Source organism: Podarcis filfolensis (genome assembly GCF_964270895.1).
Source record: "Podarcis filfolensis genome assembly, chromosome: 2".
In the NCBI taxonomy this organism is placed as follows: domain Eukaryota; kingdom Metazoa; phylum Chordata; class Lepidosauria; order Squamata; family Lacertidae; genus Podarcis; species Podarcis filfolensis.
Window position 1 is genome coordinate 34,038,480 of NC_139605.1, and position 27,114 is coordinate 34,065,593.

General features: G+C 42.5%; 2 long non-coding RNA genes across 4 annotated transcripts in view; one reads left to right on the forward strand and one right to left on the reverse strand.

Moving 5' to 3' along the window:
- The window catches only part of LOC310757488, a 518,472-nt gene that overhangs the window by 227,382 nt on the left and 263,976 nt on the right, over positions 1-27,114 (reverse strand). The window lies entirely within an intron of this gene.
- LOC310757429 lies at positions 1,310-25,306 on the forward strand. 3 transcript variants are annotated; one of them, XR_014545199.1, is made up of 4 exons: positions 1,316-1,405; positions 16,043-16,201; positions 19,170-19,286; positions 25,033-25,306. It is a non-coding gene; the product is annotated as an uncharacterized lncRNA (long non-coding RNA). The 3 variants fall into 3 exon arrangements; XR_014545197.1 differs by lacking the exon at positions 16,043-16,201 and having other exon boundaries at positions 1,310-1,405; XR_014545198.1 differs by lacking the exons at positions 16,043-16,201; positions 25,033-25,306 and adding an exon at positions 22,148-22,279 and having other exon boundaries at positions 1,310-1,405.

Consider the following 27,114-nt stretch of genomic DNA (forward strand, 5'->3'; position numbering starts at 1 on the left):
ATTTGGGCTTAATACAGTCCTGTTCACTCTGGCAATTTTGTTGTAGTCCTGCCGCTTCTCGTCCTGACAAGGGGGAGGAAATATTTGTGAGATGAAACACAATAGGTCCTGAAAAAGCACCGTGCATCTTGCTTTGTACTGTATGTGCTCTGAGATGGATAAATACAGGAATGTGCTTGCTTGCAACAACGCCAGCTATGCCTACCTATATGCCAATGTTGCCAATAAGAACATATGAATAGTGCTGCTATCGGGCCACCGCCTGTTGCAAAGGACCACTTGTGCTAGGTGTTTTGTATGACAAGCTGCTGACAAATATAGCTGGATCAAGGCCAAATATAATAGATGAAGCAGCCAGAGCATAGGATAAAATAATTATGAATTCAGTTACTCTTTGAGACATATTGGCCACATTTCAGTTTGGATCTTGTATTTGTTTATTTGCTTAATTCATACCCTGCAGCCTTTGGCACACAGTGCCCATGGTCAAGGGCAGAGATCATGATCAAGAGAAGCAATGTTGAGATACAAATCTTGTTCACGATCTGGTAAGAGGGAGAGGGCTTGCCTATTGGCAACACACAATGAAATACATCGTGTATTGAGAAAGTCTCTTAACTTCTCAGTTTAACTGTCAAATGGAGAGGAGGGAGAGGCAAGGGAGAGAGAGCAGGGTTTGGATAAAATCCACATTTAGCTGGCTCCAGAAGTACAAACAAGAGAGGGGAAGATGCTAATGTAGTTCGAGAGTGCAGTCAAGGTGGTGCCAAGTCTTACCCAAATGAACAAGATACAACGAACCTATGGAATTCATTATTGCAGGATGCCATTAGCACAAATGCAGGGAATCTAGAGATGGCAGCTGATACGTTCTTTAAAAGGTTTAAGGCAAATTAAACCTGGATAGGCTTATTGACAACTATACCCGTAAGAGCTAGAAATGAAATCTTCTTTGGAGAGAGTTTTTGATTGATTATCAGCTGTTAGGCTATATGTCCATCTGGTGATTTCTTTGTGGTATCTAGATAGAGAACTGCATTTATTTATTATTAGCACTGCCCAGGGTTTCGCTGAGAGAAAAAAAATGTGAGTTTTGAACAGATAGCGTAATTTGTGTGTTTGCTAGAAGTTGGGTGGAGTCATCCCAAAGTCACATTTGGGTTCACCAAGGTGATTCAGAATGGTCTCAAACATTGACAAATACTGTCTCCCTGACTGAGGAACCCCTGTGCTGAGTTTGGCAATGATATCGCTAGAGGTGGCAGAACCTAGTTTAAAGCAGAGCCTCCCAGTTGTTGAATTCCAGCTCCCATCAGCCTCAGTCAACATGGCCAAAGGTCAGGAACGATGGCAGTTGGAAGTCCAACAGCATCTGCAGAGCCACAGGTTCACTCCTGGTTTAAAGGTAAGGAACCTGCAACATTTATGTTTATTTTTTTTTACACACACACACACACACACTTTTTTTTTTAAAAAAAAACATAATCCATGCCTACCGGAGGAGAAGACAAGGGGAGAGGTGAATTTTGGGAGTTTTTAAACTCTTTCTTTTACTTCTACATCCCAAGGTGTCAGATTGCTGTTGACACCTCCATTACCAGGCCTTCACAGCTTTAAAAGCAAGACTGACAAAGTGGCACACACAAATCATTTTTACAAGGGAGGAAAAAACCATGCACTTAGTTCTCTAGGTCATTGTGGAATCTTGGTCAATAATGCAATCAGGTCACTGAAATGAATCATCTCTCTCAAGTTACTGGCGTGTGACCAATTTTCAGAAATGGAATGAGGCCACATTTCGTCTGTCTAAAATACATTCCTTTTGTACGCTGGACCCCCTGCTGCCACTTCTTCTCATCTCTGTGGAAATAGAAGCCTTTCTCCCGATCTGCTGTATAACCTCCAAAGAGATGATAGAAAAACAACCCCCAAACCCTATTGTTAGCTCATTCCTTGGGTTCCTACTGGCTATGCCTATGGATTAAGTCAGCTGTTTTATGATGAATAAGCAACTCCTTTCCTTTCTGCTTGTTTCCCATTAAGATCTGTGAAAGTCCTCTCCTAAAGCCAGGAAAATCAACAGTTCCCATTTGTTTGTAATCCTTGTGTTATTGAGTGTATGCTCCTAAAACCCAGAAGATAATCAGTAGTAGCTGCTCCCATAGCCTAACCTCCCCGAAAGAAAGAAAGAGAAAGAGAGAGACGTGCACATTTTTCTCACTTTCCCAATCTCAGGCTTGTAGTCACAACTCAGGATGGGGTTGTTGAGATGGAAAGGCCAAATATATTAATGATTTTATAAATATATTAATGACACTAATGTTCTGGGCTTCTCCCCCCCCCCACCAAAGGCCACTGCAGCTGCTTAATGTTTGATGGGTCATTCAGCTTAATGATTATCTGTAATTTCAAAGTTTGCACCTTGGTTTGTTTATTTGTTTTTAAAGGAAACTCAGAGATTTGAACAATCTACTGCATATTATTGTACACCACCACCCACTTTAGTTTGTTATGGATTCTTCCAGAGCAAAAGACGGTATAGAACATAAAGAAATATGAATATGTGTCCATATTGATCACCACAGTATTTTATTCATCTATTTGTGTGTGTGTGTTTTATACATATAAAACAAAACGATCATTAAAACAACTGAAAAATAAAAAATGATTTAAACAGCTGCATAGCTCTGTTAGTAGAAAAAGGTCTTCAAGGTTTTTGCATGCACACGAAAGCTTATACTAAGAAAAAAGTTAGTTGGTCTCTAAGGTGCTTACTGGACAATTATATATATATATATCGACTGCATCAGACCAACACGGCTACCTACCTGAATCTAAAAACATCCTGAAAGTCAAAAGTGAATCTCTGAATCTCTGCTGTAAGAGTATTCTGCAGCATGGGACCAGAGACACTACTATTTATTATTATTATTTATCACATTTCTATACCACCCTTTATCCGAGGATCACAGGCTGGTTTTCAGCATAAAAACACAAAAAATACAACTGCCTCACAGGGTAGCTGAATAACAAGGCAGGGTCCCTCCTTGTACAACCGTTTCTTTGCTTGTTGCCGCAGAGTGCTGTACTATCCAGTACCCAAGTGACACCAAGCATGTTTTCTCCTAAATACTAGCCATGGCGAGGAAAAGGAGTAAATGATCTTTACTGGAGTGCTCTCCACTGCAGCACATGGCAATTCACCACTCTGAGATGTTGATATATCGCATTATTGGCTGGTGGCATGCACGGCCTTGTCAGGAAATGAAGACATTGCTAGGCAGAGCAGGCTGCATCAGGAATGACTGACATCCTCTATTAAAATTTTTCCATGTAGGTAGCAGAAAAAATTCACCGTATGTTGATTTTGGAAATGTTATGTCTTTTCCAAGATCAGAGAATTCTTCGAGTTGAAACACTACAGTAAGCAGCCCATCACACATAAAACCAATAACGTTGTGGCCATATTTAGCCCATTAACCTTAAATATCTGTGTCATGTGTCTTTATTGCCACTGGGGGGAGGCGGGAACTCGCCACGCCAAGCCTTCACTGTATCACATCTAGTGCAGGCATGTCCAACTCCCAAGAGACTGTGATCTACTCCCAGTATGAAAAAAAAATGGCAGTGATCTACCCATTGTTATTGGAGGGAGGAGGAGCGTGCATGAGGTGGGTGGATTGCTCAGAGTTGTTGAGCTGTTTTGGGGGAGGATTGCAGAGAGTTTTTTTAGCTTTCCCCCCATAACTTTTTGTACACGACAAGGATCCCACGATCTACCAGGATCAACCGGGGACCTACCGGTAGATCGTGATCTACTGGTTGGACATCCCTGATCTAGTGGATGTTTGGGGTCCAATAGCACTGGTGATTTTTTGCACCCAGACTTAAAAACAGCAACCCAGTTTTGCAACTATGGCCAACTGAGAGCAATAGGTCATTGTGGCTTCTGGCTGATGCAAAGGACTGCAGCATCAGCATCTGAAGTGCAGAATATAATATTGAGCAGTAGCATATGGTGTGGTGGGGTTGCATCACTTACCTGACCTCCCCCTGGCCAGGTAGCTGCTGCACACCAGGATGGAGGGGGGAGGGGCAAAGTGGTGGCAAGGTTGCTGTGGTGCAAATGCTCCACTGGTGCATTTGCACTGTCCTGACCTCACCACTGCCTTGCCTCTCTCCTCTTCCCGGTATGCAGTGGTGGCTCGGCTGGAGGGAGGTCAAGTAAGCAATGCTGCCCCTCCATTCTGTCCACTACTGATCTTCAGAAGTTCTTTAACAGCACATGAAGAAATATCCTTAGCCATCCTTCATGGCCACACCTTAGTTCTTACTCTCAGTTCCCTGAACAAAACATTTTCTATTAAGTAGTGTCCTACATCTTTCCATATAATATGCAAGGCACATTTCTGAAATCATTCCTTTCTTCCTCCACTGGGAAGAAGCTTTTTCTAACTGAATTGTAGGTTGCAGTTGCTGTTCCTTTGCAGATCTCTTAATGGATTGGGAACCACCAGCTGTTCAGCTGCAGCTCTTCTGTCTTATTTGAAGTTGTAGTGATCTGTGCCAAAGTCCAAAGGCATCCATTTGTACTTTGCAGGAAAGTTTGGACCAGTTCAGAAAAACTTTCTTCAAGATCACCAGCGGCTGGAAGGACATTATGTTGTTTGTTGATAATACCAATGTGATCATAGTGTGTTGCAACGTTTTGGGGGGCTGGGGGTGGAATGGGAGGATATTAACAAGATAGCCTTCTAGATTAAAGAAAGTTAATAAGTTATGGAGGAGTTATGGAACAGATGCCAAAGAGTCAATACAAGTTTTCATTTTCATTTGCTGTGCCCTACTAGAAGTTATAACACCATAGAGTTGAAGGGGAATTCTAGGCTATCTATTCCAACTTCCTACTCAGTGCAGGGAATCCAGAGCTATAGCAGCCCCAAAATATATATGTCTAGCCTCTGATCTACAGTGAGGGAGAGCCCACTGGTCACCAAAGTTTCCATTGTCAAACTGCTCTTGCTGTTACATTATTTCTCCTCATGTGCATCTGCGATCAACCCTGCTACAACGAAAGTACATTGGATTCTGCTTTCTGGGCCAGCAGAAAATAAGTCTTCATACCCTCCAACATTTCTCCAGTGAAAATAGGAAATAATAATAATAATAATAATAATAATAATAATAATAATAATACCCCACCCATCTGACTGGGCTGCCCTAGCCACTCTAGGCAGCTTGCAACATACAGTGGTACCTTGGGTTACAGACGCTTCAGGTTACAGACTCCACTAACCCAGAAATAGTATCTCGGGTTAAGAACTTTGCTTTAGGATGAGAACAGAAATTGCACGGCGGTAGCGGTAGGCCACATTAGCTAAAGTGGTACCTCAGGTTAAGAACAGTTTCAGGTTAAGAACGGACCTCCAGAAGGAATTAAGTTCTTAACCCGAGGTACCACTGTATATAAAAACATGATATAACATTAAACATTACAAAAAAAATTCCCTATACAGGGCTGCCTTCAGATGTCTTCTAAAGGTTGTATAGTTACTTAACTCCTTGGCTCATGGGTCACATAACTACATACCCCGCAACATTTCTCCGGTGTAAATAGGGACATCCTAAGGAAAAGTGGGACATTCTGGGATCAAATCAGAAACTGAGACAGCTTCTGTAAATCTGCAACTGTCCCTGGAAAATGGGGACACTTGCAGGGTCTGAATTTTTGCCCTCTTCTATGTGACAACCCTTCAAATACCTGAATGCTCTCATGTCACCTCTCAACCTATATTTCTTCATGTTAAACATAGCCGGTTCCTTCAGCTTTTAAAAATAGGATTTACTTTCTATATCACTGGCCATCTTTGTTGCCCTCCTCTTGCAATGAATTTCTCGACACACTGCAACATGACATCTTCGCAGAAAGCACAGCTTTTCTTTGGGTTTGATCACTGTATGTTTTCAGGTTATGCCTTTTGATGGGAGAATAAATTTTCCGGGCAGGGGAAAGCAAATGGTTGCTGAAGAATTCCATCAGTACTTTTCACCTTTCTGTCCAGCCTATAGCAAATGAATTGTAACCGCACTTGTGCAAACACCTGAACACACTGAATCATCTTGAAACTCACTGAAAGGATTGATCAGCCTTTCAGCAGTGGAGACAATGTCCATTACGACCTCCTCGGCTTTCTGTGCTGCCAAATGCTTTCCTTTTGTATACTTCTGGCAGCAGGGCCCAGGAGCCCTGCTCTCTTGATCCCCTTCTCTGCCTTAACGGAGAGGGCAAAACAAATAGCAAGGGAGTATATTCAGGAGCACCAGATTGGCTCCACAGGAGCATTTGCACCACCCTGACCTCTGCACCACCTCACACAATGCAAAACATGAGCTAGGTCCATGCTGGCTGGGGCTGATGGTAACTGTAGTCAGTGTTGGTGCCAGGCACCTTAGGCAAAACTAACTCCTTGTATGACTGCCCCCCACCCCGTGCCTGCCCCATAAAAAGCACAAAACTTGAAACTGATAAATTTATTTTAAATTGCAAAAATGAATAATGCAGCAATCTTTGATTATCTTTCTCAAATACAAAAGAAAATGTTTTAGCACACAAGTCATTTTGAATCATCTTGTGAACTGGGATGTTAAAATGCAAGTTTCTTAAAAGTTTCAGTTTCAGGCACATCAAAATCTCACTTTGCCTGCCTTTTCCTTTTTTTGTCACCAAATAATTGCTTGGTCCATGCACTGCCCCCCCCCCACATTTTGATCTTGTTTTCTTGGCCTCTTCTTGCCTGGCTCCAACCAAATTTGCAGCAGCCTGCCTGGTTGTGGGAGGTGTCACTGTCCCTTTAACCAGCTGCCAAGAAGCAATGCATGAGCAGGGAGCATTTGGCTTCAGGGGTGAGTGGTGGGAGACTCAGTGGCGGTCCTCTCCCAGTGCGCTTAAGCTCTAGCAGCACCAAGCTGGCTCTTTTCCATGCTCTTGGGCCTGAAGTGCCACCTGGAGGTTTCACAGACTGTGGTCCTTGTGCACAGATGATAGTTTGGCCACTTTGTGCCTCTCCTGCAAGAGCATCAGCACCACCATCCGCCCATGGGCATGGAATATTCACATTTCATGTTGGAATCTGGAAAGTCAGGGTTGGCAGCAAACTATATTTTTATATGTGCTGTAAGCCTTCCCAGAGTGGCTGGAGTATAAATATAATAATAATAATAATAATAATAATAATAATAATAATAATAATAATAATTTGATGGTAGGGATCAGCCACTGGCCTCAGCAGCTCAGAAGGGCCTCTCACCAGTCCAACCGAGCTGTATTGCCCCTTCCCACCCTCCTTGTCAGGACCTTGGACAGCTCTCTTAGTATTCAGTGGGCAGTGGGGCTACTTTTCTAGTCCTAAACTACTGGGGCAGGGGAAGAGAAACCAAGACTCTCCCTGTGTTAGATTCCCCTTTCTTTTGGCTAGGCTGACGATCTGTAGTTATGAATGTAAGTTTCATACCCAGTCCTTGGTTCATAAATGCCTTTATTTGAGCTATGAGTTGGAGAAGGTTATCTAGATTTACACTATGCCTACCTAATAGTATTTCTTATTCCGACCACACAAGAACTCTTTCGCCTCAAAGCATTGATTTTTAGATCTGAAACTTTCTCCTGAAGCACTTATAAATCAGGGGATCAATCTGTCTTGCTATTAGATCTGAAGACTTGTGCCTCAGGGAAACTTCTCAGCTTGATGCCTGAAAGCATAGAGCTCTCCCCCTACCCCATGTGTGCATGTGTGTGGGTCTTCAATTCTCTTTGAATGGGATATCTAGCCATTCACCTGCCATTAGCACACATTTCAGGAGCTAAATTACAGTACTTAGAAGCTGAAGCCTTTCCAACAGCAAAGCCCCCTCATTGAGAGAGAGAGAGAGAGGGAGCGCTCAGCTAACTTGGAGTAAGGTATAAATTGATTTTCTATATTTCTGGTGTTAAATAAATTACAAGGCTTTGCATAGCCTATGGTGCCTTCATTTTCCCTGACATTTCTGGCTTCACTTTGCCTGATGTTCTCCTACAGAATTTTTGCCTCTGCCTCCACAGACATCTTTTTTGGTTCACCACCTTTTGTGTATTATACTTCCCAGCTACGGAAACTGGCCCTATTGGATACATTAAGCTCTCAGGCTGAACATTAGCTCCAATTTGATGCATATTGGTTTGAAGTGACTTCTCATAACCTTTTTATGCTTTGCACCCTGAGGTGCTTGCTTTAAGAATGATACAATAATTCCATGACTGACTGGTTCAGTGATTTGCCAATTTGTTAACTTTTGAGAACTCCCACAGCTCCTCTTATGCACAGACTGCTTCCTGCCTATTACTGATGAGCCACACTGGGAAGAAGACTCTGACATCTACTGCCATGCTCAGCTTCAAAACTCGTGACACATTTGACTAGTCTCTTCCACCCCCCTGCTTTGTATTTGCTTCCCAACCCTTTCTGAATATGGCCTGTTGAGTTATGATTTGAGTACAGTCAGTGCTGTTTTGCTAGAAAAAGAGGTGCCAGAACTCACCATGAACATCTCCCTCATCTTCACTTCTTCTTGACCCATAACTAGAATTCATGAATCTGAGAAGGGTTTTTTTTATGCGTCCTGTGCTTCCTACACATGGGTCTGAGTGGTTTTGCTTTTGCCCCTCTGCTTTCCCCTGGAAAACTACTCTGTAGGAGGAAAGGGAACGACACTATCTATGGGGGTAAACAGATTAGAGTGAAAACCTGTAAATGTACAACCAAGTCAGAAAAATCCATATGGAATACATACATATGACTTATTAATCACGGTCCTGTGAACCTACACTGAACTTTGCTCTACTATATTGATGTTAAGGCCCTGAAGCCCATTCAGGTTTTTGCCATTAATCTCAATGTAAGAGATGCACCACAAAAGTTTGCAGAAAGTGCTCTGTATCTTGAAAACCCAGTTCTTCCAAAGAACCTAATGGCAGGTACATTTCCTGCCTAGGAAGTAGCCGTTAAATGAGAATATTAACCTAGTAGTCGATGAAACGCATTAGTTGTCATATATCTAGAATGCTCACAGACCAAAGTGGAAGGTACTTCCAGATACATAAAAACAGATTACTTTCAATTTTGATGCTCCTGTAATAGAGGAGTCTGAAATTGCTTTTAGCTTCCATCCTGCTACTGTTTCTCATTCCACAAAATCAACATTTGTATTTCATCAGTGGTAGAAACTTGCTTGCAGTTGGATTTGTGTGTTTTGTTCACAATGATTATGCACTATAGCCTGTTGGATGAATAATGGTAATCGGCACAGAGGAAACAGGCAGAATATGTAATTATAGAGCACAGAGAGCACCCCGCCCAATTCTCCTTTAACAAGCTTTTCCACTAAGACAAAAAGAAGAAGAAAAAAGACAAGTAATGTAGGACACAATAGAGGTGTATATAATGATGCATAGCTAGGACACAGTGGATAGAGAGAGGTTTTTCTCCCTTTGTTCACTTCAACACTAGAACCTGGAGTCATCCAGTGAAGCTCAGTGGTGGAAGATCCTGGGCAGACCAGCAAAAGTACTTCACACAGCAGGCGGTTAAACTATGACACTGCTTGGATGGCTTGAAAAGGGGATTAAAGAAAGTCATGGCAGATTAGGTTATTAATAACTACTAGTCAGCACAGCTATATGTCTCCAGTAACAGAGACAACAGGCCTCTAAAAATACCAGTTGCTGGGAACTGCAAGTGAGAACTCGTGTCCTGGTTGCAGACTTCCTATGGGCATCTGGTTGGCCGCCGTGAGAACAGGATGCTGGATTAGATAGACTTCTCATCTGATCCAGCAGGTCTCTTGGTGATGGTCCAAACGATGGCCTGAACCAGGAGCTATGGGTGCTTCCAGACTATCACTATTTTCAGGTGGGATTCAATCACATCCTGGAAAAACCAGGCTAAGCAATTAAAGCTGATTTGACACTTTTGTGCAACAAACCCATCCCCAGAATTGGATCTTTTACAAAAAGGGAAAAAAGAGAGGTGAAATGGATGGGAAAGTGTGGGATAGCACTCATTTGATGCAACATCATATACCGGTAACCTCTCCAGAAATAAAGCAGAATGAATGCTCAAGAAAGAGGAGACACTTTAACATCCCCACAAACTTTGTGCAAACAAATCACAGTGAACAGGTCCTCTAGAAGTGACCCAAATGATGTAATTTGTCTAGGAAACTGTTCGCTTGTAGCAGGCGTGCTGGCAGGGCTGTGGCTGATCAAAATAATTGCGGAAGATTAAAAAGGGGGGGGGGGCTCCCATAATCCAGAAGGAGTGCTCTGGTCTGGTAGCCAGAATGTAGTGATTTCGGGCCAACCAACCAGTGAGAGAAACAAAACACAGTGTATTAACTTGAAGAGCAATGGCTGATCCATTACTTTAGCAGAGGTAGGTTGGGGAAGCATTAGGAAAATGGCATAAATGGTGCCATCCTCTTGCACTGACTGAGAAGCTGTAGGGAGGGAAATGTTAAAGCTATGTTATGCACTAAATGTGGGCAAGACATTGGAATGGATGGCATGTACTTATGTGTGTAGGGGTACTAACTCAAGGGGGCTTACATTTTTTGGGAGAAATCATTGCCTTGTTCTTTGTCAGTCCCTTGCCTCCTCTAGCTTATTAACATCTACAACTGGTAGAAGCTTTTCAGGGTTGTAGCCAGGAGACTTTCCCAGCCCTGCTGGGATTTAACCTGGAACCTTTGGGATGCAAAGCATGTGCTCTGCCACTGAGCTTTATAGTAATGAGGGCTAGAAGCTTGATTTCGAACAAGAGTCTATGCAGCTCACTGGTTTCTGCTACAGCTGCAGATCTGCTGAGCCCAGGTTCTCCGATCAGAAATATAGAGATTAGCAGCCAAAACACGGACTGCACTAACGTGTACTCTGTCTTGAACTGAAACTAATTACGAATCCTCTGTGCCCATTATTTGGGGGGGGGTAGTTCAGTGCTAATCACTTTCTTTCTAAATTTAACCTTGCTGCAGAACACCTCCAGTTTTATGCCTATTGAGATGACATCTAGCACTCTTAGTGGTGCTTTTCAGAATCTAATTTTCTCATTGTTATTCAGTGGTGCTCACAGTTCTACGATGCAGGATCCATGAGTGGATACGAATCCTCTCATCTCGGTGTGATATGTGCTGTTAATCTAACACCTGCTCCTCCTCCGTTTGGGGAAATCACAGAAATCTTGTCTCTTGTGATTCCAAGTTGAATACATTCTTCCTCAGAAATCTGCGCATCAAAGGAGGAGAAAGGTGCCTTTTATATCTTGTCAACAGATGCATTTTGAAAGCTTAAAAAAGAAAAGCACACACAGAGAGAACCTACAGGAGGCATTTGGCCTTCTAGTGTTCATCCATAAATCTGAGTTAACTGAAGAACTCCAGCTGTTTGCATGGCAAAGGGACATAATCCATGCTGAAGGGGCTGACTGATCCCAGGGGCCGCAATGGGCATGGCCTTGTGAAATATTTACATAGAACCACTCTCATACATAAACATAGAAGTCCCCTGTTTCCAACCTGAGACAAAACCCACAGTGCTTTAACATTCAAACAGAGAAGTATGCATGTTCTTGACAAGACGTGCAGCAAAGGGAGTAATTTCCCTATTTCAACTCCCCCATCTTGGGAATGGAACATATCCCCAAGGTAGAGCATAGGCATGCATTCAGAAGGTCCAAAGTTCAATCCCTTGTATCAAGGAGCGTAGGAAGGCGCCTTGTCTTGAGCCAGACCATTGGTTCATCTACCTCCTTATTGTGCACACTGAATGGCAATAGATCTCCCAAAGAATTAAGGCAGGGGGCATTCCCAGCACTATCCAGAGACGTGGGGATTGAACCTAGAACCTTCTGCATGCAAAGCAGATGTTCTACCACTGAGCTACAGCCCGGTCCCTGTGTCGGGGTTGGAGTCAGGTGTAAGTCAGCAATAAAACAATAAATTACCCGAAGCCAGCGAAGTTTACTCTTTATTCAAGGAAACAAGCCACAGCCCAGGCCTAGTGGCCACAGCAACTCTTTCCAGGAGGTCTTGCCTAATGAAGCAGCTGTGAGGACTAAAGGTCCCCACCTTCCCTCAGCTCTCTAAGCTCTCTAAGGTTCCTCCCTTGATTCCTCCCCTAGTAACCTAAGCCTTCGCCTGCTTGCCTCTTGTTGCTCTGCCCTCTGCATTTCTCTGCATGTTCTGGGAGACCGGAGGGAGGGAGCTGGTTTCAGCAGGAGGGGAAGACTCCCTGACTTCTTCCACAGCCTGCCTACACTCAGCTTCAAAGTCTGTACAGCTCTCTGCCACAGCCTCTTCCTGCTCACTAAACCCTGTTGCTCCCAAACCTCCCCCTCCCAGTCTGCTCTCTCTTCTCTCTTTGACTGCTCATTGTCATCCCCCCACCAATCCCCTGGCTCAGAGCATTCTTCCCTTGGAAATTCCCCAGGGGGCTCCCCGGCAGGTGCCTTCCATCATGCCTCTGCATCCAGCCAGTCCATGAATAGAACTCAAAGCATAGGGTTCTCAGGTGGTCTCTCATTCAAGTGGACTCCCATTCAGATGCTGACCAGGCCTGCTCAGCTTTAGCAAGGTGGCTGCACCATGTGTCCTCACACCATTTGAGTCTGAAGTCCAGCTCAAGCAGGATCTCCAGCTCAAGCAGGTGATGGGAAAGATTGCTGCCAGTCAGACAATATTGTGCAAGACGGAAAAATATTCTGAGCTGGTAGAAGGGCACCTACCTGCAGGTTCATCCCAATAATTATTTGTGGCTTAAGGGTGCAAGCTCAGGAGCCCATGACTATAATCCCTCTCCTTCAAAGTAGGAATTGCCCAACCTGCTGAAAGGGATAAGATGTACTACATATGGGGAGAGAACAAATGAGAGAACAGTAGGTCAATTCCTTTATGCTCCTTTGCTGCTTCAGAGCATCTTTTTTGATCCTTTGGACCACTCTGAGTAAAAGTTAGTGGAATACCATCCAGAATAAAAATATATTACAGGGCTACAGAAGATGTACAGTGGTACCTTGGGTTACATACGCTTCAGGTTACAGACTCCACTAACCTAGAAATAATACCTCAGGTTAAGAACTTTGCTTCAGGATGAGAACAGAAATCGTGCTCTGGTGGCGCAGCAGCAGCAGCGGGAGGCCCCATTAGCTAAAGTGGTGCTTCAGGTTAAGAACAGTTTCAGGTTAAGAACGGACCTCCAGAATGAATTAAGTACATAACCAGAGGTACCACTGTATAGCAAAAGGCAGTAGAAACCAAAGTCTCTCTCTGCCTCCCTGGCAGAAGCTGGCATGAAGTTGAACATAACTTCTACTAATTCCAGGCTGAAGATCCATAGAAAAAAAGATTTGCCTTGATATATAGGAAGCTTGGCAGTCAAATTGACCCAAGGACATAAGAAGGGCATAACCTGGCTCCCTATAAAGAAAAAATGGCCAGGAAAGTCCGACCTTGTCCGAACTGATGCACATTTAGTGTCTGGAGTGAGAAAAATATCGTCAGATATACCTGTGTGCAACCTTGTTCTTTGTGAATGGAGGCAGTATGGCCCATTTACAGAGAACTATGTGCAATTTCTATAATTTAACATGCTATATTTCCAACTCTCTGTGACACCATATTTATTCAGTTATGTTCTTAGTTCATGTCCTGAGATGGATTCCTTTTCCTTTTATATGCAAAATAACAATGAGGATTTGTCACAGATGAAAAGTCCAGATTCTTTTCTTCAGTAGCAATTCATCAGATACATAATTAATGAAAACAAGAGGTCGTTTAAATTATACATGGGCTTCCTCTTGGGAGAAGCGAACAAGAAATCGAGGGGTTTGTACAAAGTTACGTTTGCTTCTCATCGACCAAAATAATGACCTTGTGGGCCCCCATTGGTGATGTTCCAACAGGGTTGTAAGTGTGAAAACCATAAGAAATAAAGAATAAAAGAAAGGAAGGGATGAGCTTATTCATTTTAAGAATTCAGGCAAAAAAGCTCCTTTAACATAGAACTAATATTGCAATTTTTCAAGAAACTTATTTAAAAAGTAGGCCAAAGTTCCTGCTTAAATTAATACAAGAGACCTAAATGCAAGGTGTCCGATTTCAATCAAAGATTCTGCAGAAATTGAAACAGACCTTTGAGAAATGTCTGAAAATGCATATCTTGGTATTCTCTGAACTGACAGGGAATTTTACCAGCACAACTGAGACTTTACTGTAGGGAGGTAATTTACTGATTTGATGATGATGACGACGACACAACTAGTAGCCTTATTGTAATATAAACTGGAGTGCTAATGCTGAAAGATTGGCCATCTCTAGTCCAGAACTCTGGTAACAACATTACCAGTTTGTGGTCATTTTATAGAAGCTAATAGTATTTTTTATTACTTTTAAGGATGCTACTGGAAAGGAGGAGCTACAGTGATACCTCGGCAGTGGCGTAGCGTGGGTTGTCAGCACCCGGGGCAAGGCAAGTAATTTGCGCCCCCTAACCCGTGGATTTGCCCTAACCCCCAGATGTTGCGCCCGGTGCGGCTGGCCCCCCCTGCACCCCCCACGCTACGCCACTGTACCTCGGGTTAAGTACTTAAATCGTTCCAGAGGTCCGTTCTTAACCTAAAACTGTTCTTAACCTGAAGCACCACTTTAGCTAATGGGGCCTCCTGCTGCCACCGCACCACCGCCGCACGATTTCTGTTCTCATCCTGAAGCAAAGTTCTTAACCCGAGGTACTATTTCTGGGTTAGCGAAGTGTGTAACCTGAAGCGTATGTAACCTGAAGCGTATGTAACCCGAGGTACCACTGTACTGAGAAAGGTGGTAGTCGCTGGAGTTGAGCTAAAACGGCCTCGCAAATTCTCCATGTTATTTGTGGGAGGCGAAATTTGGGGATGAGGGTGGGATTTCGTTGAATATACTTTGGGGCAATGGAGTTCTCCTATGCCCAGGCCCCACCCTTAAATGCCTGAACTGTATCCTTGAACCAGGATAATGCTTCTTCCTGGCTTAAGGATAAAGAGATGTGGGTGGGTGTTTTACCTCTGAGTTTTACTTTGCAAAGGTATGAGTCAAACCAGATGCTCCACCCACTCTTGCTACTGGCCTCCCACACCACTGGCAGCTCCCGAATGGTTGCCAATGAGGGAATGTAGCCTGTGAGCTGAAAAAAGCATTGTTTTCTCAAAATTTATCTTCTGTACCATGAAAATACCAGTAAATAAAAACAGTTTTTTTTTTTAAAAAAGGTTCCCCATCAGGCCTGCAAGGACTGATTCACACGTACATTTTTGCCACTGTCCTGATGGTTGCAGTGGCACCAGGTGGTGATGTGAATGAGGGGATGATCTGTCTTAGATCAAACAGTACAAATAAAACTCCCTTGCCAACTGAAAGGCAGAAATTTTTCAACAGCGACTTAGTCTCAATGACTTAAGTTTTGCTCAGAATAGGCCTATTGAATGGGCCTAAATTAGAAAGGCTTGTTAATTTCAGTGGGTCTACTCTTGAGGAAGACTTCGCTGACTACTATTACACACACACAAACCTAAAGCAGAACAAATATTAGATTTGGCGAAGAGCCTGCTATTTTGCAAAAAGAGGCACAGTTGGCATTTCAGCTGCGTAGATTTCTCTTCCACGTGAATGACAGTATTTGTGTAAAGCACTCATACAGAACCTTAGGCAGCGCTGTGGATAAACAATAAACCAGAACTATTCCCTATGGGGGATTTGGAGTCATAGCTCATTAAATTCCTTGGCACAGCACAAGTTAGTCTTTTATTGTGCAAAGCACAGGTAACGTTTTGTTCCAAGCACTGGTTCATGCGGCAAATACCGTTTATCCCAAGGTACCCGACTGAAAAGGCTTAGTTGAAATGGGAAGGCCTAATGATATGACTTTGATGTTGTTATTTAAAGCCTCAGCTTTATAGAGTTATTCTGCTATCATTAATTTCAGATATCGAATCTCTCATTGGATACCTCGTCATTCCTCTTACAAAGGAACGACCTAAATAGTACTGCAGTAATGTGAACCTCCCCGTTATTTATTTATTTCATAAAATACACCACTTCATTGTAAATGAAACCTCCAAGCGGTTTACAAAAGATTAAACAGGTAAAAAGTTATGTTTTTATGTATGTTGGAAGCTGGGGCAACCCAGTCAGATGGGCAGGGTATAAATAATAAAATTATTATTATAAATAAGATAAAACAGAAAAATTCACAACCACACTTCAAAACATACAAAAGTTAAAATAGTTATTGGCATCTGCCTGTCTCAGAAGACAATGGAAGAGTGTGCTTTTGGGGGTGAAGTCAAAGTCAAACTGTTGGGGTGATGCAGCACCTGTGGCTGTAGAGACCCTTTCTAAGCATCTGGGTGGGCTTGTCTAAACAACAATGTTTTTAGCAGGCACCACAAAGAGTACAGTGAAGGCACCTGCTTGATCTCAATAGGCAGGGAGTTCCAAAGTTTAGGCACTAAGCAATCAAGTTCTTACAAATGCCAAACAGGTATTACGTGGCACCTATAGAAGTGCCAATTCCGCCAATCGAAGCAGATGAGTGGGCACACGTGGGGCAAAATGTAGTTAAACTGGTTCCAAGTTGTATACAGTGGTACCTCGGGTTAAGTACTTAATTCGTTCCAGAGGTCTGTACTTAACCTGAAACTGTTCTTAACCTGAAACACCACTTTAGCTAATGGGGCCTTCCTGCTGCTGCCGCGCCTCCGGAGCACGATTTCTGTTCTCATCCTGAAGCAAAGTTCTTAACCTGAAGCACTATTTCTGGGTTAGCGGAGTCTGTAACCTGAAGCATATGTAACCCGAAACATATGTAACCCGAGGTACCACTGTACTAATAGCAACACTTGGAATCTGGCCTGATAGCAGATCAGCAACAGGTCTTAAATGCCAATAAGGCCTCACTCCTGTCAGCAATTGTACTGCAGCATTATGCACTAACTGCAGCTTCCAGGTCGAGTGTGAGGGAAGCGGTATTCCAGTCTTGAAGTAATCAGTGCGCAAGCTACTGTGGCAAGGCTTTCCAGGTCCAGGAATGGCCATAGCTGTCAAACCAATCACAGTTGGTAAAAGGTACTTCTAGCCACTGAGGCTACCTGGGCCCCCAATGACAGAGCTGGATCCGGCACTTGCAAACCGTGAACTTGCTCCTTCAGGGGGAGTAAAACTCCATTAGGGTAGGCAACTGGCCAATTTTTCGTACACGGGAGCTACTCACTCACAGTGCCTCCCGCTTCAAGTTTCTGAATATCTATTGTATTTTCTTATAGTCCTCAGGAAACTATCTACATTCTACTGTTGTAGCTTCTCTTTCATTTCATACATTGTGCACCTGCAAGAATTAAAGGAAGGCACCTTAGATACATACAGTGGAAGATCAGAACCTCTGCACCAGAAAGGGGATCTGATGTCTAGCTTGTCAATTAGGGGTAGGATGAGATCCACTCACCACAGGCCCAAACACTTGCAAGTCTCCCATCTCTGGTAGTCTCCCATAAAGAAGCTTTTATGTATCTGGATTTCGTAACTGTAATTGCCTTCCTGGAGAGGAAGCACCCTCAAGGAATCTTTCCATTAAATGTGACAGATAGTGGGGTTTGTAACTCCTGAACGACAGGGAATTTTAACAGGTCTTTTTAACAGCTCGGTGGCAGGGAGAGATTTGCCAGGTCTCTGCTCCCCCACCTGCTCTTACAGGCTTTGCTGCATAGCCAGAATTCTATGTGCTCAAATAAGTAGGAAAGGACTTAGCTTCTTCCCCACAGAACCATTCAGAAACAGTTTTGATTTGTAGCAGCCCTTCACAACCTGGTGTCCTCTGGAAGTTATATTGAAATGAAAAAGTTTTGGGACATGATATATAATGAAATGAAAAAACTCTTTAAATACACCTTCCCAAAGAAACCAGAGGCGTTTTTACTAGGGATAATAGAAGAGGAAGTGAGAAAAGAAGATTGCAAGTTATTTCTGTATGCAACAACTGCTGCTAGGATTCTTGTGGCCCAAAAGTGGAAAACCCAGGAGATTCCAACTTTAATGGAGTGGCAGACGAAATTATTTGAGCATGTAGAATTGGCGAAAATGACTTATAAAATTCGAGACCAAAAAGTGACAAAGTTTGAAGAGGAGTGGAGTAAATTTGTTGAGTATATATGAAATAATTGTAGAAGTTTAAAAACTGTAGCAGGGCTAACATAAAACTTGTGATGTGGATAGAGTGTAAATAAGAATCTGTAAGAGAGGATGTAAAATGGGAAAACCGAAGCAGGGAAGGAAGGAAGTCTGGGCGCGAAATTGCGCAGGGTAAATAAGAAGACACAAAATGTTGAACGTAAAAGTGTAAGTTTTATTTGTTATGTTTTTGAAAACCAATAAAAAGCATTTTTTCAAAAAAAGGAAGTTATATTTATTTTTTTATGATGTACATAAAGGTGTTTGTTTGTTTGTTTGTTTGTTTTTTAAAAGCACCTCCAAGTGGTGTACAATAAATGAGAACATGGCTATCAGTGGCTATGAGCCATGATGGCTCTGTCCTACCTTCACTGTTGGAGGCAGTATGCCTCAGAATAGGAGTTGCAAGCGGGGAGAGTGCTGCTGCACTCAAGTCCTGATGGCAGGCTTCTTGGAGGCATTGGCTGTCCATTGTGAGTACAGCATGCTGGTCTAGATGGGAGATTGGCCTGATTTAGTAGTCTCTTCTTATGCTCTTAGGTTCTTATGAAATGCAATGAGATAATGGCACCGTTGAGTGAGGTTGATGGGAATGTTAGTCCAAAACACTTGGAAGCCACCAGTTTGGAAGTCTGAGCTAAAGAATTCCGTTATCATCATGCACTGGGTTCGACTCAAGGAAGAGCTTCATTCCAACACTATAATTCTGATCTATTTTCTGTCTTAGAATCTCTCCTGATCTAAATCAAGCAGTGTATTCTACTCTGAATCTTCACTGTCATAATATTAAAACAAAATGAAAATTATGAATTCCAATAGCAGCGATCATCATTTTTATCAAATATATCTCTTCTTTTTTGAAAAAAGGGAAATCTTTCTAATTCCAGGCAAACATCTGATTTCTAACACAAAGAGAGACTTAACTTACACAGCAAAGCTTCACAGCCATCAGAAAAGTAATTAGAGAGATGTATCATGCAGGCCACCTGGAGAATACTCACAAAGTAAGGCCATCATACACTTTGCTGACTTTTAATGGTTGGGGTTAAAAGTCCATTTCTAAAGTTGCCATTTTGTTTCTTAATTGGGGCATTGCGTCTTGTTGATTTACCCCACCCCATCGTGCTGAATTCTTAATGCGCCAAGCCCTTGGGTTGGTATAGGTTACCATCTGAAATAAAGAAAACAAATTGAGGAAGACAGATGGTTTGTACTTCATGAAATCCCAATGAAAGTATTAGTTTCACATGACATTGTTTCTAATCTCTTCTCTCGGGGCAGAAATGGTTTTCATAGTTTGCTTCCATTTCATATATAAAATTAGTCATCCCTTGGGTTTTTGTGCCTCTTTCTTTCTGAACACTGCACTGTAATATAAAACAGCAAATGGTGTACTGTCTTGTCAATATTTAAAAGAATGCAAGATATTCTGACACTAATATGCTTCACAGAGAACCAACTCATTCATTACAATTTCCCTTCTAGCTCTTTTAGGCTTTGTTAGAATTGGCTTTCTCCATGTTGGCAACCGAATAACATTCTGTCTTCCCTTAATCACTCACAAAATGTCACTTTGGCCATTTCCCAACAGAAGTCAGATTGTTCTTTATGGATTTCCTTAACAGGTTGGGAAAAAAATCCATTCATCTCCTAATCACAAGGAAAGAAAGTGAATTACCAAGGATAAAATAAACACCCAATAGATCTAGCTTCTTGGGAAATAGCTAGAGAAAGAACAATTGATGCAGAGCTCTTTAAAAATGAAGCCGGTATTCACTGATCAGAAGCCAAATGTCTCAGGGTTTGTAACCTCAAATGTTAGGTCTGGTGAATGAAAAAAAGGGTGGTGGGCAGAATAAAAACATCAACAACAGTCAACCCACAAATAGGATTTGCACTGTAGAACAACAACAAAAAGAGAGATTACTCAATTTCTCCAGAGAGGATACAATTCCAACATGAGAAAGAACTAAGCAGCTTAGAGCCATAGGAAAGAAAGAAACAAAACTCTCTGTATTCCAGTGCCAGTCTGAAACAACTGGTACTGATGCAGGAAATGTTCAATTAACATGTCTTCCAACCACAGTAGAGCTGGCTTGTATGCTTCAAACTTTGACCTAGTATGAGGGTGACGGGTCTGTAAAAGGGGAACACACACACGGCATAGTGGCCAATCAACCAGGATAGAGCTGAAACTCACAGCAGAATGAATTGGGAATGAGGTTGTGCAGGGGTAGCCAGTTCCCATCAGCCCCACCCCGATGGTCAGAGGTGATGGGAATTATAGTCCATCAGCAGCTGTATGACACCAGATTGGCTACCCTTGAGGTAGTGAGTCCCAAGGTAGCATGTTAGAATGCACCACTGTAGCAGGATGGGTGGATTTACTATTCCTAATATTTTGCTATAGAAAAAAATCATTGAACTAAGAAGCTAGTACTGAACAGCTGGACTAGAAGCCTGAGGGACTGAAAATAAACCACTACACTAAGGACTGTTCATGGTTTGTTCCTAAATGTCCCAGAGCTTTGAAGATTAAGGGTGAGGGCTTCTTTCCAAGGCCCTTCAGTTTGAAGGTGATAGTGGGGGACCCAGCCTTCCCTCTTCCCCAGAGTACAGTGGTACCTTGGGTTACAAACACTTCGGAAACACTTGGGTTACTACACTAACCGGAAGTAGTACCTCAGGTTAAGAATTTTGCCCCAGGATGAGAATAGAAATTCTGCGCCGGTGGCGCAGCGGCAACAGGAGGCCCCATTAGCAAAACTGTGCCTCAGGTTAAGAACAATTTCAGATTAAGAACAGACCTCCGGAACGAATTAAGTTCTTAACCTGAGGTACCATTGTAATGCCTTTTGCAGCAAGAAGATGCTCACAAGAAGAAATAATACAACGTGTATACATTTCTGCAGGTTATACATTGTATTCATAAATTCATAAAGATTTTGTTGTTGCTATACAGTGGTACCTTGGGTTACAAACTTAATTTGTTCCGGAGGTCCGTTCTTAACCTGAAACAGTTCTTAACTAGAGGCGTGCTTTCACTAATGGGGTCTCTTGCTGCCGCTCCACCGCCGGCACACAATTTCCGTTCTCATCCTGGGGCAAAGTTCTCAACTTGAGGTAACTCGAGGTAACTCTTCCAGGTTAGTGGAGTTTGTAACCTGAAGCGTTTGTAACCTGGTGTTTGTAACTTGAGGTACCACCATTCAGAAATGGTGTCCTGCACCAGCACCCAGAGATGCTGAAGTCTTTCATTTCATGATTCCCTCCTCTCATTCTCCTGCATGAGTAGATCAGATTTCATTTGCAAACCAGGAAGTGTCTCTAGTTCAAATGTTTCTTGGGTGAATTTAATGGCTGGCTATAGGCACCCCACATGCATCTAAGATTAGGGGAAATGACATTTGTCTAGGTGAAGGATTGGTGATTACTGGTAAAAACGTTTACTGGTTGGTAGATGGCATGTTGGCATAAATAACCATGCAGCTACCAGAAACATTACCATTTTCTGGAGACACACAGGAAGCTATTTTATGACGAAACAGGTCCCTGGTCCCTCTAGTTCAATAATGCTAATGTGCTTATACTACCATAATTGTTGCCTGATGTCCTTCAACTTGGGATGCTAAATGAGGTCCTCTCTTGTTTCAGTACTGCAATGCTCTGTTGTGTGTCAATGGATTTTTATAAAAAACATGCCACCAAAAAATAGTGTCCAGTCTTATTACTGGTGAAGACTGAATCCAAAAGGCTCTTCAAAATTCACATTTGTTAAGGGGAACAAAAAGACTCACAAGAACATGGTTTTAAATCCAGGCTCAATGTGTGATAGAGGTTTTTTTTTTTTTTTTTCCTATGTCAGAGACACACTTTCTGATGCAAGACAGAAGTAATGCAAGGGGCCCCATACTGTTTCACTGTGTAAAAAATTTATCTGTTTGTGTTTATTTCCCATATAGTAGTCTTTCCTCACCCAGCCAGGGTTAAAAATTCATCATTGCCATGTTTGCTCATTCATGCTAAGCCATGAAAGTTTCTGCTGTCTTGGTAATACTGTATAAGTTTTCTTCTAGCCTTCTTTTATTTTATGTCGTATTTAATTTAGGAAAAAAGAGAGACTAGCTTTCATAGATTAATATGAAATATATATCGATAGATCCACATACATTTAATATCTCCAGTTATTAGATTCTTTGCTTTATGTGGTATTGTCTCGGAATCCATAGTAGGGATTCTGCAGCTTCCCTCCATTTCCTGTGTTCCTTCTTCTTGGCTTTGGTTTCCTGTGAGTTTTCATGCAATATAAATAGCAAGGGCTGTAAAGTGCTGCTATAAAGTACATGATTGATATTTCTCATATTACTTTTGCATTTTTCACTTTTATTTGCTGGAGCTCTTGTCATCTCCTGCACTGCATCATTTCCCCTGAACATTAAGCAAATGCCCCTTCCCTTGATCAAACAGTTTCCAGAGCCAGTGAATATGAAGGGGGAGCTTGAGGTCAACCACAAGCTACATGCCATTACCACCATTTTCTTTTGGGGCTGTCAGTTATATGAGGGGGTGCCTACTCCTGTCCATCAGTTTTCAAGGAGGCAGTTTTCAGTCACTTTCCTCTTAGAATGCTCCCCTAAATCCACTCCACAAAGATCCCCCCCAACTTCATGACAACGCCACATGATGATGTGGCACCCTCCTAAAGAGTCTGTTGGGTAAGATGGTGCCCAAGAGCAGCTGAGACTCCCAGGAACATGATCTCTGCCAGCTGGGACCATGAAAAAGGCAGTAGCCATAAAAGACAGTGACAGGCTGTGATTTTGTGAAATCTGCCCCTGCCAACATCCACCACCGAGTTTCTGAACTTTTGGCTCATGAGCCTTTTCTGATTTGAAATGCTGACTGCTACAAGCAAGCATATGCCAAATAATTTTAACAAAACTATTGCTAATGTTTTTCATATTGGATGGAAGGTATGAAGCCAGTGTTGATAGTTATGGGTATCATACTTTTTTTTTCATTTTGGAAATGTTTTGATTTATTGAATTTGGCCACGTTTCACTTTGCAAGCACCTTTAGAGAGCCAGTGTGGTGTAGTGGTTAAGAGCGGTAGTCTGGTAATCTGGGGAACCGGGTTCGCGTCTCCGCTCCTCCACATGCAGCTGCTGGGTGACCCTGGGCCAGTCACACTTCTCTGAAGTCTCTCAGCCCCACTCACCTCACAGAGTGTTTGTTGTGGGGGAGGAAGGGAAAGGAGAATGTTAGCCGCTTTGAGACTCCTTCAGGTAGTGATAAAGCAGGATATCAAATCCAAACTCTTCTTCTTCTTCTTAAATGTACACTCTCTCATTTGAATGCAGCTTCTCTCACACAGAGCTGGCATACAACAGATGCCCAGAGCTAGGAAGAGCCACGCATTCAAAGGATTGTTGTGGGCCTGTTAAATTACCTGAATTATGAAAACTTGCAACAAATATCAGTTCAATTCAATTTGGCACAACGTTAAGCATTCCTGATAGAACATCCGCTCCAGTTTTGCAACAAAGCTGCTCCCCCACCCCCAAATTACAGCGAATATACACAATCTAGTATACATTAACCACAATATCATATTGAATCAGTACCTGCCTCGGTAGACAGAGACTGTGGTTTTTCAAAAACCAAATGGAACTGTATTGTATTCAGTTGGGAAGGGCTGGTGCTCATCTGCTCTGTATATAGAAGGTCCGAGGCTCAACCTCTGGCTTCCCCAGGTGGAGCTGGAAAAGTCCACTCTCTGAAAAATGGAGAGCTGCTGTCAGTCAGTGTAGACAATATTGAGCTTAATGGACCAATAATCTGACTTGGGATAAGGCTCATATGACCTTCTGCTAACTGAAGGCATCCACCAGTGTGTTGGGGAGGTAGATAATTTTTGGGTGAATCTTCCTCCTGCTGCATCCCTCTCCCCATATGTGCTGAGGGTTTCCCAGCCATCTGCAGCAGTTTTGGGGTAGTGACTGGGAGTGGCTGCCGAGACCACATAACACCAGTCCTCTTCATTGGCTCCCAGTACGTTTCCGAGCACAATTCAAAGTGCTGGTGCTGACCTTTAAAGCCCTAAACGGCCTCGGTCCAATATACCTGAAGGAGTGTCTCCACCCCCATCGTTCAGCCTGGACACTGAGGTCCAGTGCTGAGGGCCTTCTGGCGGTTCCCTCATTGTGAGAAGTGAGGTTACAGGGAACCAGGCAGAGGGCCTTCTCGGTAGTAGCGCCCGCCCTGTGGAACGCCCTCCCATCAGATGTCAAGGAAATAAACAACTATCTGACTTTTAGAAGACATCTGAAGGCAGCCCTGTTTAGGGAAGTTTTTAATAACTGATGTTTTAATGTATTTTTAATCTTTTGTTGGAAGCCGCCCAGAGTGGCTGGGGAAACCCAGCCAGATGGGCGGGGTATACATAACAAATTATTATTATTATTATTATTATTATTATTATTATTATTATTATTATTATTGGTGGTGGTTGCAGGTATGAGGGAGACTCACCAAAAATTAACCCCCTCTTCATTCTACGGACACATGTCTTTTGCCACTGGAGGAACACCAATTAGATATCACTTATCATTATGATAGCAAAAGATAAATAAATCATTGGTGCAAAAATGAAAGGCCACATTTGTCTGGAGAGAGAGAGAGAGAGAGAGAGAGAGAGAGAATAGGTGTATTTGTGCTAGTATGTCATATTTGTCCTTTCTTGTCTTCAAGAGGAGTCCACGAAGTGCAGTTTCTCATCATAGAGTTGCTCTTGTTATGCATGGACCAAAAAGTACCAGTCTTGTGACATCTTAGAGACTAACAAACTGATTGTCGCATGAATGTTCATAAACAAGAGACTACTTCATCCTAAGAAGCAAGAGCTGCCTTCATCAGATACGAGGAGGAAGGGGCCTAATTCATGAGGTGTTTTGCATGCAGTGCAGTCACAGTCGAGCTAAAATAAATTAACATTATGATACAGAGTATTGTTGTTTCCTCTGGAGATAGACAAAGATAAAGAATCTCTAGGATTATGCCAGATGCAGATCATATTGTACTTGATCAACATCACAGAGATCTGCTTGCTATTCACCATCAGTGGAACAAATAAATACCTTCTGGTTCAAACGAGTGGTTCAGATGGAAGTATATTTCGTTTTTTATTTTTTTTACAGGCATGACAACTTTGGCATTAATAATACATAGCGCCGAGCCACAGGAATAACTAGGAGACTAACCACTCTTCTTGGTATTCAATTCACTAGCTTCTAGTCCTTCAACAGATTAGTTTTATAAATGTATTCTGCAGTGGTGTGGAAATCATTACCTTTGGAAGTATAACGCATTTACAGAAAAGCCACTTAGAAGATTCCGCAGCATGCTCTTCAGTTATACATTAGAGGAGCTGATCTCAGATAAGGGATACATAGGCCAGTCATCATGACAGAAATGCTGTTGGGGAAAGTGAATATAAATTCCTCAAGACTCTATTAATCTAATAAAGTCAGTTTATACCTCTTGTAGAGAGGACAAGATCATTGCTTACACCCATCATTGGGCAATAAATTAACTTGAGTTAGCTGCTGTGCATTCTGAGAGCAAATAACATTGGCTTTTATTGTTGGAATATTTGCCTGAGCTTGCACAACAAAGCAAAGCTTTATTTCCTAAGGTTTTTAAAATGACTTTTACAAACCTTTCCAACATTTTCATTTCTAAAGGCAGGCTCAGAAGGATCCTAATTGGACGGGAGTAGTGGCACTGTAGCAGGGCGTCACACACCAAAATTAAGTCAGGTATTATTTTGCAAAATGCATCTGAAGATTTTGTGAATATACTCTCGTATACTCTTATTCTTACCATGTGCAATGTAATCAATTATAACGTGCATGAATGAGAGAACGGTGAGTGGACCTTTGGAAAGGTGGTTGGCAGAACAGGAAAAGCAAGGTCGAGGGACCAGTGGCTGCAAACAGGAATACATTTCAAGCAAAACATCAGACTAAGGGAAAGCAACCTTCATTGGGAAAGGAACTTGCACATTTCAGGACAGCAGTGCCCATGTGGCTAGATCCTAAAGACCTCTGAGACATGTAGCCAGGAAATGTCTTTCAGTCCTGAGACCAAGAGGCATTTAGATCAAGGTTGGAAAGATTATGTTAGGGTCTTGCCACCTGAAAACTTTCCAAATTAGTCTTGCAATCAAGAGACTGCTGTGCCACATAAGCAGAAGACTCAGCTGAGAGTGTAAGAAATCCGCAGACCATCCACCTTTGGGTTGCGACCTCTGCAGCACCCCCAAGGGGCAGAATGGAGATCCTACCTGCTCCATTCCACCACTTCTCTGTACTGCTAAGCTGGGCACTTTGACAGAGCAACAATCAAACTATATTCCTGCCAAGGATGTGTGGATGTGCAATATGGATGAGATGTCTTGAATAAATGGCATTAATAAATACTTCTTAAAACTGGTACTGCTGCCTTGGTCTCTACACATTTCTCCTCCAATCAAGAGCTGCATTCGTCACAGGTGTGTTCATCCATCTTTTTTCCAGTCTTATTCCTTTTCCCATCAAAGCTTGAAATGGGGAAAAATATAATTGCCTATATATTTTCATTCTGCAGCAAGGCTAATCGTGGCTTCATTGGGAAGTGGTAAAACAGAGGGAGGCCAAGGGTTAAACAGGCTGTAAGACTGAATCAACGTGGATCCACCCAGCTGCTGCTTTTATGTAAAAACAAAAACAGCGCAGGACACCCTACTCCAACTTTGTTTTGGCCCAGAAGTTTCAGCAACAACTTATTTACAGT